Source organism: Callospermophilus lateralis, chromosome X, assembly GCF_048772815.1.
Source record: "Callospermophilus lateralis isolate mCalLat2 chromosome X, mCalLat2.hap1, whole genome shotgun sequence".
Taxonomy (NCBI): Eukaryota; Metazoa; Chordata; class Mammalia; order Rodentia; family Sciuridae; genus Callospermophilus; species Callospermophilus lateralis.
Window position 1 is genome coordinate 80,818,579 of NC_135325.1, and position 13,092 is coordinate 80,831,670.

The 13,092-nt window shown below is 32.9% G+C and overlaps 1 pseudogene; it reads right to left on the minus strand.

Annotated features, from left to right (window-relative positions):
* Positions 1 to 462: 462 nt before the first annotated feature.
* On the minus strand, positions 463 to 3,120 carry LOC143638614 (52 kDa repressor of the inhibitor of the protein kinase pseudogene; annotated as a pseudogene).
* Between the last annotated feature and the right edge of the window lie 9,972 nt (positions 3,121 to 13,092).

The window sequence follows — 13,092 nt, forward strand, 5'->3', positions numbered from 1 at the left end:
ACAGAGAATGTAAACTGGAAAAATCAGATGTGGAACAACAAGGCAGACTCTTCCATTCAAACTTCTTTCTGTAACTTGTTCCTTTAAGTTCTTTTGATAAAGACAAATCTATACTAAATTCTGTCTGGTGAGCTCATTAGTCTCTGATTAATTCCCTGAAGTGTCCATTACAGATTTTTAACACACTTAAAACTCCTAGTTGTCAAAGGTCAATGGTAGTCTTCATTTTGAAACATTTCATAGGGTGCATTCTTTTCTTACATCTTCTCAAAATTTATTTCTTAATACCGGACAACTGAACAATACCTGACAACTGGATCCATGGTGATAATTCATATTATGTCTAAAAGATTTAACTAAAACAGTTCTAGAGTGCCACTAGCTGGGGTCATGCAGATGTGAAATGTAGTATTTCCAATGCTGTCTTCTAGAAGAACAGATAAGTCTTCAAAGCATGAGAACTCAAACAAGTGCCATGTATATATAGAGATTTTCTGAATTATGTGTAGGAAGCTCTAACTTAGTTATGTATACTTTGATAAATATATCTACCATTAAATGCAGATCATGTTTTATATCAAAATTTATGTTAAATAAAACCAAGTCACTTGACCTCTGGTGTGTCAAAGAGTTTTTCAAGTAAACTTTGAAACACTTTTTCCATTTTCATAGAGTTCTTTCCCACCCTTCATCACAAGAAGAGTAAAGAAGACCTTTAGCAAGCCATCTACATTAGGAATAAAACTTGGTATTGCTCAGATGGAGAACTTCATAAATGGTGTATGGAAGCTCTCTATCTTTCCCTCTCTATTTCCATTATTTCCATTTGATTCTCCGACAGTAAAGCTCCGCGAAAACATGTCAGAATTAGTCAAGTCACATCTGCACATGTCAGCGTGGTGCTCCTCTGATGCATTGAATTTGAGTTATTCCATGACTAAGAGTACCATAGGTAAGCATTTAAAAGTTGGAGGTGCTATTCTGAAATTTTATCTTTCAGTCGCTGAATGATGTGCTCCACTATTGGAACACTTAGGGTTTCTTTATAGTAACTTTCAGAGGTTAGTTTAGATTCCAGGTTACCTTCATGAGTCCTACAGAATTTCTCAGGGATTTTCATCTGAATATCAAGTTTGGTTGCCAAATTTGTTACTTCCTCAAACCAAAACTCATGATAAACTTGAATATTTTCCATGACTTTATTGGGTTAAAGTTAAGCTACTAGAGGCAAAGAAGACATCAGAAGTTTGTCCTTGATATTTTTCCCAAAAGCTCTTGTAGAACATAAGGCATTTTGAATAACAACAATGGTAACAATGAAATCAAAGTCTGTTACTGCACTACAGAGTACAAATGCTTGATCTATTATACAGTTATTACATCTAAAATTTGTGTCACTATTTATATCATCTAAACATAAAACAAGGGCTTGAAGGAGGTCCACTAACATTTCAAAAGTATCATGTCTGCCTGTTCACTGAGAATGGCAAATTTCCTTCAGCACTTTACTGGTTTCCTCACTTTTCTGAAACAAACAAACAAACAAACAAACAAAGCAAAAACAGAAATTACATTGTCCAGTTCTAAAAGCAGTTGTGGTGATTGATTGGAAAAAAGAACTTCCTTGATTCTTCCTAATGCAAGAGAAACCTCCGTCACAGGCAATGATTTTGCTAACCATTTGTGTAAGGAACAGGAAGAGCAGAGTGGGTAGATAGCTTGGGGATCTCTAAAAGTCTGGAAGCAAATTCCATTTTGGAAGAGGATCATCTAGATACAATGTAAGCCTGGATAAGACAATACTCCATATTAAGCTCCAACTTTTCAGTTATCCTGAAGCAGCCACCCCCCACTTTACCGAATAGTCATATTTAAACTTCTCCAGGGACCCTGCCCAGAATCAAACTTCTTATCAATGGAATCATGCAAGGGGTATCAATAGGATATCAACAAGATTTCTGCATAGGGTTCTATGTGGTTTGGACCTTCTTATTTCCTGTAAAAGCCAGGTTTCCTTTTCTTGTAAAAGTTAGTTCTGCCAACAAGCTTATTGCTGTACAAAAGTTACTGTTTCTGTTCTTGTGGTAAAAGCTTGTGAAAACCTCTGTGCAGCTGAAGAATATGGGACAAAAATTACTTCCATGTAAACTCCCACTGTCATGTAAATACCCACACTGGATATAAAATTCAAAGCATTTCCAGACTTTGGGTCCAGAGATTTTTAGGCATTGCCCCTCTGGACTGCTACTGCTAAAATAAACCTGCTTCCTGCTAATTCCTTAGGTGTCCAAAATCATCTTTCCTACATCAATCCTAGTATGAAATTTTACAGCCAAAATTTCTGCATCAGCTTCATAAAGCAAGAAGTCACAAATTCTTCTCTCAGTAAAGGGAAACATGGAAAAGTGCTCTTTCCTTTCTATGTCTACCGCATCATCAGTGTTAACAGAAAAGAAGAATAAGTCTCTCACCTCCTTGAGGGTTTTCTCCTGAATGCAGCTCTCATGGATCTTTAGCATATGATTCTGTTGTTTTTGAACACAACAATGTTTTAAACACCGAGGTCTCAAAGCGTTTTCGAGACCTTTACACCAGAGTTTATCTGGCACTCTTGCAATTCTTGAAAGTTTTCAAGAGTGAAGAGATCTTCTGGGATTTCAGCAGCCTCACGCCTATCCAGAGATATACTTTGTTTTTCCATAAGAATCAAAACTTCAAATAGTGACTTTAAGGATTTTTTGTTTTCCTTCTCATTAAGGGTTAAATGTAAAATGTTTTCATCCTGCTTATAACTCCCTTCTTTTGCACAGTGATTCTGAACATTGCTGTTGTTTGTTTCTTAATGTTTTTGTTCCTGTTCAGAAATTTTGTCACTTTTTTTTCTGTTTCAGTGTCCTGAGTTCATCTTCACTCAATTTTTTAAATTTGTTTTCTGTGCCTACTAGATGGAATGTAAATATAATTATTAAGATCATATGGTGTTTGTATTGCCTTATCTTAAAGAATTGTCCTCTTGACTATTTCTACAGATTAAAGAGGCCTTGAAGTGTTTCACAAATAATTTATAATGTTTATTTAGTTGAATAGATGTTTATCTTTCAAGTCAGCTCTCCTGCAATTCTCCAATCACTCTGGCATCCAGTGGGATCCCGCAGATCCTGGCCTGGGAGGGGGGCCAGCCCTACTGGCTGGCTTGCATGGCAGTTACACTGATGTGGGGCAGGCACCCAAGAATCCCTCCAAAACATTTTAAATGTATTTTTCCCTCCTTTGATCCTGGGTATTGAACCACGAGGCTCTTTACCATTGATTCACAATCATAGCCCTTTTTATTTATTTATTTATTTATTTTATTTTGAGACATGGTCTCTCTAAATTGCTAAGACTGACCTAGAACTTGCCATCCTTCTGCCTCAACCTATGGAATAGCTGTGATTACAGACATTTACCACCACACCAGGATCCATAAATATAAATAATTATTTCTTTAACCATTGTTAAATTAAAAGTACCAGAGAATATAAAATTGTCTTTGTAATAACCTATTTTTGAACAGAAAGCAAGCAAAGATATTTCATAATGCACTTAGTTTCAATAGTCATCCTCACCCAATTTTCTTACTCATATAGTCACTTTGATTTATAAAAGATACTTGTGTATTTTTTAAAACCATATAAAATTGGAATTATGCTTAAATCGTATCAAGAAATTAATACTATCCTTCTTGTTTTTCTTGGCCTTTGCATTTAAATTTATATGATTGTATTCACAAATTTTTGAAAGAAATTCTGTGATTTATAACAAATATAGGGAGTAAACACAACCAAAAATTTATATCATATGCTTAGCAAGCAGATTTCTAAAATTGCTCTGCAGATTTCAGACAATATTTAAATGAACTTAAAACCAATTCTGTAAAAAGCTAGTCACTAAAATGTAAATGTGGACAACATATATTAACTTTTCATGTAGATACTTCTATTTTTGTGACAAACTTACAATATCCTAAAATGTATTGATCAAAATGTATATGTGTATGTTTTTTAGTTTCCAGAATAAATAGCCTTCTCAGAATATCTGGGAAGCCTATGCATTGAAGTAGATGAATACAATTAAATTTCTGCTATATGGTTCCATTTATCAAGATTAGGTAATGCCACTGTCTTAAACAGGTTTAGTTAACATACAATGGATAACATTTAATTGGATTATTCAATAGATGTTCGCTACATAGACATTGTTGCAAGGGCTGAAAACAACAATAAACAGAAAAATCTCACTTTTTTGCATAATATCTATGATATGTTATTTACTCTTGCACCTGGTTCATCAACATTACAACAGTTGATTTTAATAAAGTGAAACTGCCTTCATTTTATAAAGTGAGAAAACTGAAGAAGATTTTGCTAGTAAATTGGCATAAAAATCACATAGCCAGTAAATGACAAAGCTAGGGTTTAAAACATAGTATTCGGACTCAAGAATCTAAGGCATTAACCTTTATAATTTAATGGCAAAATTATCAAGTTAAACAAAAATTAGCACAGTTTTTTACCCTTTTAAAAATAAAAGTAAATTGTACTTATTATAATTAATTTAGAATAATTGATAAGAAAAAAATAATATGATAATATTTTAGTGAATGTTTCCAGTTTTATGAACTTACTTTCTGTTTAATAAGTTCACTCTAGGGATTTCCACAGAATGACCTATTGTGGGGACAAGTGCATCATGCCATATTATACATTAAGGGCCTTTGAGTGGCAGGCCACACCCCTCAAGCTAGGCATGTGAGTGGCAGGCCGCTTATCCGGTAGGCACAATCCTGGGCAGGAGGCCATGTGTTGCAGTCCCTGTGCTTACTCCATGGCCCACTCCTCGATTGGTCATTGCCGGCCAGTTAGCAGAATTGCACTGGTGGCTGCCTGTAATCTGCTTAGTTACTGCCTGAGTATATATACATGGCAACTGCACAATACAATCAGATCTGCTTCCAGCTGGTTCTCCGGAGGTCATGATTAGGGCCTTCACAGCCACGCTCTCCTTTACCATTTCCTGTGAACCTCCTTGCTGGACAAGAGAACCCACAAATCTGGGGCCCAAATAGGGATCTGAGTTAAGCCTATAAGACAGGGTGTGGCCCCTCACAGAGTGGTGACATAAGAGAAATGGGAAACCTACCCAAGTTTCACCAAAGACTTGCAAACTATAGGGTTCAACATTTAACAGGCTATTGCAATATCAAGGAGTCAAATGATTATATTTGGATCATTGGGATAGCAAAAGGGACAGTAAGAAGTTATTGTTTCATAAAATAGTTTTAAGGTTTTGTTAATATATTTGTTGGTAAAAGAGTTAAGGGCATGCCATCTCAAAATATCTCAAGCTGGTATATTGATCACTAAGAAATCACTTAAGGAAATGTGCCCTCAGAAAGAGACATTTGGCCTGTGCTTTCCTGCATGCAGTAAGCCATAAGAAATTTGGGGAGAAAAGTAAATCACACACAAAAGCTGGAAAATAGCTTTGATAACCAAAGAACAATAATTGGGACTGCAATGAACCAGAAAAACAAACTCCTTGAAGGAACCTTTATCTTCTATTAGTTTGGACATCTTCCCTGATATATTTCTTGATAACCACCCTATAATTTACTTCCCTAATCCTGATCGTCAATTGTCATGTCATTTTATCATAGTTTTATAGGGTTTTTTTTATTAATTGTTGTTGTTTTCACATTATTCTTAGGTTATTTTTTCAAAATTATTCTCTTCCGAATATTTTCATGTACATATAAATTTAATAAAATTCTTATGCTTTTTTATTTAATTAACATTTCTTTTACTTAGATACCTAGATTTAATCAAATAATCTGAGAAAGAACTGGTTGGTGGTATAGGAGATTTTTCTCACTGTTTGATAGATCAACCTCAGTTCTAGAATATTATTCTAGTAATAAAGAAGTTTAGTCTTAATTATTTTATTTTACATGCTATTTTGCTAAATATGATATAAACTATAAATTTGTAGCTCACAAACATTTATATAAAAGAAAAGAAAAAAATTACATTGAGAGCCTTTCCCATATGTTAAAAAAGTAGACCATTAGAAGCAATTTAGGAAATGAACATTTCAAATGTCAAAGTTGTCATCATTCAAATTTATTTGCTTTGTCTGAACTAGACAATGTGAGATTTGTATTATGCACATTTTTTCTCCTTCCTGAAAGCAGATTGGAGGTAATATTTATCATTTCATATGTATTATTACTACTCCTTTCAAATATTCTTATCCAACAGTAAAAAAGTTCATTTGAGTCACATTTTCCCTCTTTATTTTATTCTTAGTGATGCAATGCATCATTTAAAATGGAAGGCTATTTCTGAAGTTACTGGTAATGGCCATAAAGCAGGGAACTAATATGTAGTTTTACTAGAAGAACTTTATCTTAACAACATTACTAACTGTGACATTTATCCTGCTTAACCTCACTCAGTGTACCCTGGGGAAATGTCAGCATGGTCTTATGCTGCTAATGCAAATGAATTATTGAAGAGTTTTGACAATATATTTGTAAAAATAAATTACACTTTTGTAACAAACATCTGGTACAGGGGTACAGAATCAAAATAACTTAATATGCCAATTAAATGTAAAATGAAATGAAGCAATTATAATTTCATATGCTGTGTTTAAAAAAATTTTCAATGCAAGAATTGTTTTTCAAAATACTGCATTGTGATGAAATATTAAAAATTTTATTTTTACTATTTGTATTATATACTATTACTAAATAGTTGGTGTGAATACAATTCAATTTGCAAAGATATATTGTTCCTTTTATGAAGTTTCCATTGAGTTATGCATACTGCACTCAATATCTCCAAAATTGATTTCAAAAATTGAATGATAACCTTTTATCATTGATTTTTGTCAACTTGATCTACAAAAGGTGCAGTTCAACTTTTTCTTTCATAAAAATAATTCTGATTGATATTATTAGGGTAGCATACACATTCAAGAACATACATCCCCTCTGTAGTCTGTTTATTTTTCAAGTAAATTTGTATAATGATCCAAAAAGATAAAAACTTTCAACAATATAGAAAATTGAGACTTGTGGAATCTTAATAAAAATGTGGACATTTTTTTCCCAAACATAAGGATTAATAAAAACATTTTTCCAGAAAACAACAAATGCAAACAGAACAAAATAATACAACAAGAAAATCTAACATTCTCTAGCAATGAAATGAAATCTGAATGTAACAAATTACTTGGTTATATCTTCACTTTATGTTTCTTGAATTAGAGATAGAGAGCCTCTATTTGGCTGTAAATTGTAAGTTAAGTGGGTGGTATTTTTTTTATGTAGTCATACTAAAATGTTCTTCTACAAAGAAAAATGAAAGGGATTTCTATGACAGCAATGCTTCCTTTCAATCAAATATTTTCAACCTTTAAATATATCACAGGAATATATTTTAAATATACCCAAAGTACAGAACTAAAAATTCTACATATAACTGACAGACAGCAGTATATACAAGAATTAGGTTCATCTATAACACATATAAATTTTACCCACACTCTCCATTGCAAAATTTTAACCTTAAAAGATCTCGTCCTATGTATGCACAGGAAAAAAGAAAAAAAAACTTGGCAGCATGATATGTATGTATGTGTATATATATATATATATATATATATATATATATATATATATATATTGAAAATGCAAACATTTTATATTATATAGGTAGAAAAAAAAAGAAAATTTCAGGAAAACTTTTATCTTCATCAAAATTAATAAAGTGAAAATAGACTTTGAAATTAGAGCATAAAAATGTAAGAAAATGAGTTGAGATAAAATGTTTGCAACTGCTAGAAGAAAACATAGGGTCAACAATCCAACATGTAAGTACAAGCATTGACTTCCTTAATAAGACACCTAAAGTTCAAGAAACTAAATCAAGAGTCAGTCATTTGGATGCTATTAAATTAAAAAAATTTTCTGCACAGTGAAAGAAATAATTAAAATCATGAAGAGAGCCTATAAAAGGGGCACACATCTTCACCAATTACTCTTCAGATATAGCATTTATGTATTCTGAATATATAAAGAGCTCGAAAGACCTAACACAAAAAAGTAAATGACCCAATCAATAAATGGAAAAATAAACTAAATGCACATTTCTCAAAAGAAGAAATGTCCAATAAATATGTGAAAAAAAAAGTTCCAAACATGGATTCTTGATGAAAGATCACAACTCTGGGTAGTTTTAAATATTAGCATTTCCATGCAGCTTTTAATTTTATCCCATTATTTTTTTTACCAGATCATTTTTCTACAAATGCTTCTTCATTTTGGAATCATTTGAACACTTATTATAGGGGAAAAAATAAAAGCAGATCAAAGTTATGTGTCTTAGCAACAAATAACCTCCAATTAGATTGTTGAATATGTAAGGTAGAAAATAAATACATTTTTTCTCACTTACATAAGAATCCAGGAATGTGAAAATAAAATATATTAACATATGTAGCTGAGAGAATATGCTGAATATGTGTAATTAAAAAATGTATGCTCAATATAGAATTTCATATTAATTTTTATTTTTTTAAATTATATAGTCAATTAACATGTTGTCAATACATGTTCAATGGATGCAAGTTAAAGATGTGTTTGTACATTAAATAAGCACGTGCTATGCTTATCAGTTAAATAAATTATTAATATTTCAGCCTGAATTACTTTTTACTATTAATCATTGTGATTTTCAACAAATTTATTTATGGAATCTTGATTTTGAATTATAGTCTCAATCTAACTTATATTTTGTTTAGTGTATATTTAAACAGTTTTATTGCTCACAGTTTCTTGAAGAGCTACTCACTATCTAAACTATCTTCATAATGACTTCTTAATTTTTCTCTAAGAATTGTATACTTGATGAAAATTGTTATTTGATGATGCCTTGTTATCCACAAGAATATTCATTTTTTATTTGTTCTTTAAAAAAATAATAGTCTAGAAAGAAATGTGGAAGTTATGAATCAATTTATTAATTCTACCTGTGAAAAAATATCAAATTGGAATATCAATACAAAATATCACCAGAAGTAACTGAGGCCAAAGCAAACACACTACCAAAGGAACACAAAAATATTAGTCTGTGTGGACAGGCCCTAGAATAACTGTGAAAATACCCACTTCCTGGTATGCTCACAATTGAATAATAATAAAATATGACAAAGTGATGGGATTGATGGGATGTTACTATCATGACAATGTTATAATATATATGACTCTACTTTGCTGGATTTTTTCCTTTGGGGCTGGAAGAAGTAATTTGATATGTTGTAAGAGGGTGTATGTAGAAGGACACATAGTAAAAAATATAGACACAACTTCTTTAAACTGAGAGTGACACCCACTGGTATCCAACAGGAAATTAGAAACTTCCAGCCATGAAATCTCAAAAAAAATAAATTATTCTAAAATCTGAGTGATCTTGGAAGTGACTCTATCCACAGTGAAACATTTATATGAGAACCCAACCCTGGTCAACACAGTGATTGCAGTCTTTTGGAAGACAGTGAAACCAGAGTTTCTTTTCTTCTGCTGGTGGGTGGGGTCTGCATAAGTTTTTGGCTCTGAGGACTATATATATATATATATACACACACACACACACACACACACGTGTGTGTGTGTGTGTGTGTGTGTGTGTTGCACCTTTTAATGGTGGAATATACATGCCAATGTTGCAGCAGATCCTAGCATCTCACTGCCATCTTCTTTCTTGATTTTTGCCTTGCAAATCCAAGGGAAGAAATTCAAAGACAATGGAAAGCAAATGCAAAAGGAGAGAAATTTATTCAAGAACAGAAATAGAAATTTCATAGGCTAAGTGGGGACCTGATAGCAGGTGCTAGTTTAGGGGTTGTATAGCACTTGGGTAAATGCTCTTGGTCCAAATTCATGCTAATCAGGTTTTGGAAAAGTATTAATACAATTGGTGAAAATTTTACTAATCAAAATTTGAAAAAGTATTAGCACTATTGGTTAACCCTAGGGTCTGAACTTTCATTCAAATCTGACCCACTTTCATTTTCTCACAGTTTCCATTTTCACACTGCTTGCCTGCAATCTGAGCTTCCCAGGATGTTGAAGTTGACAGATCATGGATGGTTGATGGTTTGGAGCTGTAGACCTGTGTGGAGCAGACCTCTGCACAAGCTTCAGCCTGACCACCACAGTATGAAAGATTATTGCATATCCCCTTTCCCCATTTCTGCCTCTCATCCCTAGTATCTGGCAATCATCATTTACTCTCTATTTTTATATGTTCAACTTTGTAAACATATATCAAGAAATTGGAAACTTCAAATTATAAAATCTCAAGAAAATAAGTTCTTCATACCCCATAAAAATAAATAATTTTATACCCCATGAATATTTAAGATAATTATTGGTCAATCAAAATTAAAGAGCAAAAAACACATAATCTTTAAGTTCAAAATAGAGAAGAATATTTTATTATTTATTTGTTTGTTTATTTTATGTATAAGAGCAGAGTGCATTACAATTCTTACTAATATATAGAGCTCAGTTTTTCATATATCTGGTTGTATATGAATTATATTCACACCAATTCATACATGTACTTTGGATAATAATGATCATCACATTCAACCATCATTAATTACCCCAAGCTACCTCCCTTCCCCTCCCACCCCTCTGTCCTATCTAGAGTTCATCTATTCCTCTCATGCTCTCTATCCCTATCCCACTATGAATCAGCTTCCATATATCAAAGAAAGTATTTGGAATTTGTTTTTTGGGGGATTAGATAACTTCACTTAGCATTATATTCTCTAATTCCATCCATGTACCTGTAAATGTCATGATTTTATTCACTTTTATTGCTGATTTAATATTCCATTGTGTGTATATGCCACATTTTTATCCATGAATCTATTGAAGGGCATGTAGGTTGGTTCCACAGTTTAGATATTATGAATTTTGCTGCTATAAACATTGATGTGGCTATGTCCATAAAGTATGCTGTTTTTAAGACCTTTGTGTATGGACCAAGGAGAGGGATAGCTAGGTCAAATGGTGGTTCCATTGCTCAATTTTCCAAGAAATCTTCTTACTACTTTCCATATTGGCTGCACCAATTTGCAGTCCCACCAGCAATGTATGAGTGTGCCTTTTCCCACACATTCTCGCTGTTGTTTGTATGCATAATAACTGCCATTCTGACTGGAGTTAGATGAAATCTTAGAGTGGTTTTGATTTGCATTTCTCTAATTGCTAGTGATGACGAACATTTTTTTTTATGTGTTTGTTGATTGATTGTACATCCTCTTCTGATAAGTGTCTCTTCAGGTCCTTGGCCTTTATTGATTGGGTTATTTGGTTTTGTGGTGTCTAGCTTTTTGAGTTCTTTATATACCATATGATTAGTGCTCTATCTGATGTGTGAGGGGTAAAGATTTGCTCCCAAGATGTAGGCTGTCTATTCACCTCAAAGATTGTTTCTTTTGCTGAATAGAAACTTTTTAGTTTGAGTCTTTCCCATTTGTTGATTTCTGAATTTAATTCTTGTGTCACAGGAGTCTTATTAAGGAAGTTGGGGCCTAATCCCACATGATGGAGATTAGGGCCTAATTTTATTCTATTAGACACAGGATCTCTGGTTGTATTCCAAAATCTTTTATCCATTTTGAGTTGAGTTTTGTGCATGGTGAGAGATAAGGGTTTAATATCATTTTGGTGCATATTGATTTCCAGTTTTCCCAGCCCCATTTGTTGAAGAGGCTACCTTTTCTCCAATGCATGTTTTTGGCACCTTTGTCTAATATAAGATAATTGTAGTTTTCTGGGTTTGTCTCTGTGTCCTCTATTCTGTACCATTGGTCTACCAGTCTTTTTTGGTGCCAATACCATGCTATTTGTGTTAGTGTTGCTCTGTAGTATAGATTAAGGTCTAGGATAGTGATGCCACTTGCTTAACACTTCCTGCTAAGGATTGCTTTAGCTATTATGGATCACTGATATTCAGAAATGCCTTTGATTTATGGGTGTTGATTTTATATCCTGCCACTTTCCTGAATGCATTTAATAGATCTAGAAGTTTTCTGGTGGAACTTTTAGGGTCTTCCAGGTATAGAATCATATCATCAGCAAATAATGCCAATTTGAGTTCTTCTTTTCCTATATGTATTTCTTTAATTTATTTTGTCTAATTGCTCTCACAAGTGTTTCAAGAACTATATTATATAGAAGTGGTAAAAGAGGGCATCTATGTCTTTTTCCAGGCTTTAGAGAGAATGCCTTCAGTTTTTCCTCCATTTAGAATGATGTTGTCCTGGAGCTTAGCATAGATAGCATGAGATATGTTCCTGTTATTTTTAGTTTTCCTAGTGTTTTGAACATAAAGGGGGGCTGTATTTTGTCAAATGCTTTTTCTGTGTTAATTGAGATGATCATATGATTTTTATCTTTAAATCTATTGATGTGATGAGTTACATTTATTGATTTGCATATGTTGAACCAAACTTGCATCCCTGGGATGAAACCTAATTGATCATGGTGCACAATCTTTTTTGATATGATTTTGTATTCAATTTGCCAGAAATTTGCTGAGAATTTTTGCGTCTATGTTCCTTAGAGATATTGGTCTGAAGTTTTCTTTTTTTTGATGTGTCTTTGCCTGGTTTTGGAATCAGAGTGATATTGGCCTCATAGAAGGAGTTTGAAAGTGCTGCCTCTTTTTCTATTTCCTGAAATAAATTGGAGAGTATTGGTATTAGTTCTTCTTTAAAGATCTTATAGAACTCAGCTGTGTATCCTTCCGGTCTTGGGCTTTTCTTGGTTGGTAGACTTTTGATGACATCTGCTAATTCATCACTTGAAATTGATCTGTTTAAATTGTGTATATCATGCTAATTCAATTTGGGCAAATTATATGACTCTAGAAATTTGTCAATGCCTTCAATATTTTCAATTTTATTGGAGTACAGGTTTTCAAAATAATTTCTAATTATCTTCTGTATCTCTCTAGTGTCTGTTGTGATATT